General features: G+C 36.1%; 1 long non-coding RNA gene across 1 annotated transcript; it reads left to right on the forward strand.

The window, feature by feature from the left end:
* The first annotated feature begins 2,091 nt into the window (after window positions 1-2,091).
* On the forward strand, window positions 2,092-3,798 carry LOC113345358. The gene is made up of 3 exons (XR_003358099.1): window positions 2,092-2,341; window positions 2,507-2,609; window positions 2,701-3,798. It is a non-coding gene; the product is annotated as an uncharacterized LOC113345358 (long non-coding RNA).
* The last annotated feature ends 3,082 nt before the right edge of the window (window positions 3,799-6,880 follow it).

Below are 6,880 nucleotides of genomic sequence, written 5' to 3' on the forward strand. Positions count from 1 at the left end.
ACTTTGGTTCAAGGAATAAGGACTTAGACATGTATGAGTTATCACACAATGTTTATATCCTTTCAAGGTTATATTCTAAACTCTCATTTCAATCATTGAAATATTCTTAGAGGACGTTATATAGTTGTTGTTCACAAGCTATTTTTCGTCAAAGCGATTTTCAAGTAATTGAAACTAATATGACTTTGGTCACTAGTAAAGATGAACTTGGACAAAGCGAAATCTTACCAACACATATTTCGAGAAATAGATAAGCGAGATAAACTCGGCTCGAAATAGCAAATGTGTATAATCATAGTCTATATAGCAATACGACTTTTGTCTCAAGATATGAGATAGAGTAGATAAACTTTTGAGTGATAGATAAGTTCAAGTCTCCACATACCTTTTAGTCGATGAAGTTCCACCTGTTCCTTGAGTAGTTCTTCGTCTTTGTATGATGATCGACATGGAGTCTAGAGCTCAACTACACTTTTCTATCCTAGTACGAGACTTAGATAATAGTAGACTAGAAATCAAGACTTATAGTTTTGATCACTGATATTGACAAACATGCTTGAGATAGCAATGCATGCGAGTTCGACCGAGCAATGCTCTAACAATATAGATTGGCCCCCAACCTTGTTAAGTAACGAAAACCCTGTGAGAAAAACTAATCTTGATCGAAGGGAAAAATAGTACGACACGACTACATTTCGGAGTCAGATATGTCGACATCTTATCCTTGAATCCTTCTCCCGATGTATGATTCCGTTCAGAGGAGTTTCCAAGCAGTTCCTCTAGACATATACTTTCCGAAAGCGAATATAGGCAATGACTTAGTAAATAAGTCAGTCATATCTCTCTTGATTACTTTTATGGAAGAAGAGATTATTGCTCATTTATATTCAACAACTTTTTGGATTGCACTTCCATTGACAATCCGTTTTTTGTACTTGTCGGGATAAAACAAACACATGACAGTGGTTCCTTTTAATTATATGATTACATTCTTTATACCGTTCTAATGACGTTGCGTCGGTGCTGAGCTATATCCAGTTAACAAGTTCAATAAGGATGAAATATTTAGTCGAGTACATTATACTAAGTACAACAATGCGTCTATTGCACTTAGATATGGGAATTTCGTCTCCCTACACATCTTTGTCATTTTCTTTTAGACGAAATGGTCATTTACTTACATTTGAACATCAACTAATTACGGAAGTGCTAGCCTAGCAAGATGCATGTCGTCGTCAAAATTGCCTGACAATTTTGGACATATGCAAACTGGTGGAATAATATACCACAATTTCGGTGTTATATCGATATGGAGCATCACATACCCCGTATTCACACTCAAAATGATCTCGCAAAAGCTACCATCAAAAGGTTATAGATGATAACTAGGGCACCGATTATGCATATGAACCATCTTATTACTTCCAGGGGACATGTATATTTCAGTTGCATGTAGAAAGAAAAAAAAAAGAAGAACAACGACATGGCCCCTAATTCTGATACTCCACTTGTCTTAGCATTCTTTGGTAGGCAATTTGCAACTTCATTAAACTTACTACGCACATTAATGCACTTAACGATGCTATCAACGCTTCAGCCTGCTCCTCATTTTAGAGTCGATACTGTTCCTCTATAATATCCTTCATCAACGAATGCCCATCTAGAAAATGATGCATCAAATTAATTTTTATGAAATTTAATTAGAAAGGAGAATTATCTCCGGCTTGTCTGGTATACCCATTGTTAAGACTCAATCTACCAGAGTTCCTTTCCCTAAACTGACACTATGATCAAAAATTCTTTACAGACCGAGCTGTAAAAATCAGCTCAAAACCGCCGGACACAAAATCCATCTCCTGCACGTCTTCCGAGGATGTGGACCTACTGAGACCAGAAAAAAAAGAAAAATCTGTGCCGGGCAGTTTTTATATGATTTGGTTTTCTTTCTGTTAAGAATGATTGGAGTATGATATGCCACGTAATTTAGCTTTAAATATCCAGGGTTCTCCATGTGGCGAGATGCAAGTGGACCGTATAAAAAGACTAAAAAACTAAGAACGTCCAGCGTCTTTAGAAAGAAACAGAACGGAACCTGAAAGTAATGCTGTTAATTTCTTTCTTTGTCTATCAAGAATTAAGGAAAAATTAGCGTAAAGCAGCAATTCACAGTATACTCAGTGAAGTCATTCTATACACATTGACTAGTGTTTGGGAGAAACAGAGAAACAGAAAAGAGGAGGAAGAACTTAAACAAGATTAGTTGTGTCTTGTTGTTGATACACTTTATCAGCGAGAAAAGGAGAAGAATATATACTAATTATCAAGGAAGAAAACCTATCAGGTAACTTCCTTTGCATTGAATGATTTCTTAGTGTGATTTCCTTTTTCTTTTAATGGCGTAATTAAAGATGTTGAAGGGATGATTCAGGGGTTTAGTACGTACTAACTTTAATTCGATTCCCTTTAATGGTTCGTTTGTTAAATGTTGACTTTAATTTAATTATAGATCAAGCTTTAGGAACGTACAATGTTGACTTTGAAACCGCAGATAACGGAAACCTGAGATTCGTTTGTTCTGAAGCTTCAAAAAATGTCATAACAGACATTTGGTGAGATATTCTTTTGCAAACGATTTGTTTTGTATTCGGTTTATCTCATTCGTTTCAGAATATAGGGCTTACATGTATAATGTTTTAACAGCTGGCCATCACTTTGTTTTTGTTAAATTGAACACCGGTTATGATGGGTCATGGTTGTTTTCGATGTGATGCAAATGCAATCTTACAAGTACATGAAAACCTTGTGCGAAGAGCTGACACGGTAGATGTTTTTTATTACTGCAAGTGCAGAGTAGACCTTAACAAGCCAATTGTGATTGTTCATAAAAAAAAGGTGACCGCCCCAAGTGGAAAAAGTGAAGAACATTGTTGCAGATAGGTATTTTGATTTCCTAATTTATAAGATATCTGCAAGCGCAAAGACAGATGTTCAAAAGCCTTTCCAAATGCTTCTGAAGAGGTTGTCCTGGCCCCAAGTGCTGCTGATGAAGTTGTTAAGGCCCCAAATGCTGGTGACAAGGCTGGTCACAAAAGCAAAACAGATGGTAGAAAGTTTAATTCTGTTGCAAGATCGGATCCACCTTGTTCAAAGACAATAAGGCTCGATGATTATTTAGATGATTTTCTAAAGGGTCAGAATCCGAGTCGGTGCTTCTACTAAGAGAGCAGTAACAACTACTCATTCCTGCATAAAGATATGTTGCATAGATACAGATCCTCTCTGGAGTCTGGATGTTTTTATATTTCTTAGATTGAATTTTCAGTGTCCTTGCTAACAGTGAAGTGATGCAGAGAATGTAGTGTGTTTTTCTATTGTTGGTAGTATCATGTTTCCACATGTTCCTGTAAACAGAGAATTTTCAGTGGTTGAAGCATCAGGTTGAAATTGTCATATCAGGAGATGTAGGTGCTGAAGCTATGATAGTCAGGCCCAAGTTTATTTGATGTATTAGGCTTTAGCCAAGGGTAACAAGCACAGCCAACCACTCTGAAGCTTTGATAGTCAGTCAGGCTGGTGACCAAACAATTTCATGCAAGGACTGAGACAAGCAATAGAAGCAGTTGGTAAAGAGTTTTTAATTACATTAGCAGTGAAATAAGCTTCTAAACCTCTAGGAAATATAATGTTCATGTATCAATAACACTACTGTGAAAAGCAAATAATATTGCCTCCTTGGCTTCGTCTTCAAAGAAGCAGATCTTTGATTTGTTCAAAACTAGTAATAAAATATGAAAGAACTGAACCATGTTAACTACTGTCAAGCAAAATTGCAGAGAGAGTTTTGAAGCATACCAACTCAGAAGTTGGTTAAATCATATTGATCTGACATGGTTCACAGCATGAGGTATCAGAATTCAATAAACTTAATGATTTTTTTATTTTTACTTTTTTGTGTGTGCATAATTTTGCAGGTATCAGCATGAGGTAACAAAATTGAGGCTGAAATGAGTAAGGTGCTAAGCTTAATATATCTGCCCCCATAGGCAACTTTGCTCTAGTGTAGGTATTCTTATCGCAATTAAACGCGACGAGCTCATGCTTGCTCATCATCATGACGGTATTGTTCGACCACATATGATGTGCATGATAAACATGTTCGACATTTTGCACAAGTGATCTCATATCGATGCTATACTTACTTTTCCAAGATGGTTCCGAGATGGAATGGTTTTCTAATACCCAAATTTCCATCCATTCATGTGTCTGATAGATAACTCCGAGCTTGCCATCACAACTTACAGCAACTCTGATTGATCTCGAAAAGTTTTTCATTTTGTCTTTCATCTCGGGGGAAGCCTCGAAAGTTGCCCATTTCTCTTGATCAGGGTAAAATACGAATACTTCATCATAAAGAGTTAACCAATGTAATCCTCCGTTAACCCAAATACCATCTCTCCCAATTAAAGAAGTGCGATCAGGCTTAATAAATTGAACAAACGGAAGTATCTTCCAAGCCCAAATCTCCGAGTTGAACAACTGACAGTGATACCATATCCAGTTCTTGATTCCGACAAACGTAGTATCTTGTAATGTAGTCTTGAGTTCGCGGACTGCTTAACTGCAATTCCAATTCTGGAGCTCTCGAAAGTAGTTTTAGGGTTTGGTATCTTTCTCCATTCTCGACTCGCTGGTTTACAAATGTAGAAAGATGGGATTGGGGTACTGCTGGATTCAGTAGAGCAACAAAGTAATGAACCATGAAGAGATGAACCTGCAATCGTAATACTTTTTGCCACTGGCAGGAAATCAAGAGAAGGAGATTCCACTTCTAGCACAGAATTGTAGTGCTCCCCATGATCATTGTTGCTTCGGACATAGATGACAGAGTTCCGGCCGGTAGACGATTTAACTTGAAGAAAATGACCAGATGCAATTGTTCTCTGAGAATGGGTTTGTTGAAACTTGGAATCACAGATTATGAGTTTATTCCAGTCTTCGCAAACCCATCGAAATTGACGTAGAAGTGTACGGAATGATGCTCTGATTAATATCTCGTATATTGCATCAGATGACAACTTTTGCCTCTGTTGTGCAACAATCTCACAATCTTCATCCTCTACTTCAGCAAAACCCTCCATTAAACTTGAACTAGAATGTTGTCAGTCGCTCTTCATAGCAAATACAAAAAATCACTAAGAAAATAAGTTTGGTAAATCAAATAAGTCAGCGTTGATTGTTATTCGCTACAATACTAGGCCTTCTTTCTTATATAGACTTCAATAATTCATATTAGTACTAGGAAAGAAAATCGATTAAATTACGAAACCTATTAGAACCAGGAAAAAATAATCAACTAAAGTAGGAAATCTATTAGAACTTGAAAAAGGAAATTTTAAATTGACATAAAAACTAAAAAATAGAAAGTCAAACAGGGAATGACTTGGTCATTTATTTGTCCTGAACCATTTGAAAAAAATAAATAAATACCAGTTTCTATTTCCTTCTATTCTGGCCAAGCTTTTAACTCTATATTTCAAAGCAACTTTCTGATTTTCCAAAAAAAAATTGAAAATTTTCAAATTGAGTGCCAAACACAACTTCCAAGTTGCTTTTCGGCTAACTTGGAAAATTTTCAACAAATATTTACCAAACATTAATAAAACAGCTTTATTTCAAAGCCTCTAATTAGGACAGCCTTGTTACTTGCTTTCTGGTACTCTCTAACAGGACTTTAAGCTTGCTAAGATACTGTTGGATGAATCAGAAAATGTTGGTGACTGTAGAGATGTGAAAGTATTACCTGGGACTGAAACCTTGCTCTTGATCATGTAATTTGGTGGCCAGCTGCAGGTGTGAATGGTTCTCAGTGGTCCGACTAGCAACTGAATGTAGGAAACATCAACCATAGGTGAGTCTTGACTGACATTAGTTCATGGTGATACATCTAATACTCCAATAAAAAGAGCAAAGACATAATCAAAATACACTTTGCGACCAACAAGGTATTATATATCACTAAACACAATGATGAAAACACTGAAGGCATACATGATATAGAACCTGAAAGCAGTTGACAACGCAACAAAGTGATACGGACCTGTATAACAATGTATAAGCAGCCTACACAGAGAGAAATTGACATATATGGTCTTCCAAATGAATGTTGGTTACGCAGCAATAGGCAGATTTTGGGTTTAACAGCAGCAAAGATCAAATTAGACAAACACCAACTAAGTTGAGTTATGTCTAACTGGTAACTTTCCGGCACTCATCTCCAGTGAAGGCATAACCCCGAGATCATCGAAAAGCAATCACTGATGCGCTAACATTAGGCACCTCAGACACATCATGTAAAAGCATAGAAATTGAATCAACTTAAAAGGAAAATCATCTTCTTATTCAATTCAAATTTTTTACATCTCAGCAAATCGTCCTCAAATTTTTGTAACTCCATTTTTTCAGAAAAAACTGATTAAATTCAATCATAATGTAGATAACCAGAGCAATATCCTATTCGATTTCTACTCTTAACAATCAAATACAGCCGTCAACAGTTCCAGATTCTCAAAAAATGCTTTCACTTAAATTACAAAAAAAAAATAATAAAAAAAAAATCAGTTTAATTTTCCAAAAACAAATTCTATTAAATCCAACACAGAATTTAATTTAACAAACAACAAGGTAGAAATTGACGTTTAGTTGTTGGGCTTTGGACGCTCTAGTCCACACATCTTAATCATAGTACTAGTAAGTCCAAATTTACACTATCCGGAACGAATTAGTCCATTTACCAACGACTCAGTCCAAAACGTCATTTTTTTTCATGATAAAAATACCCATCAAGATGTCGGTTGTCTTGTCATCATTAAGTTTCTATTTC

The sequence above is a fragment of the Papaver somniferum genome, unplaced genomic scaffold (assembly GCF_003573695.1).
Source record: "Papaver somniferum cultivar HN1 unplaced genomic scaffold, ASM357369v1 unplaced-scaffold_81, whole genome shotgun sequence".
Lineage (NCBI taxonomy): Eukaryota > Viridiplantae > Streptophyta > Magnoliopsida > Ranunculales > Papaveraceae > Papaver > Papaver somniferum.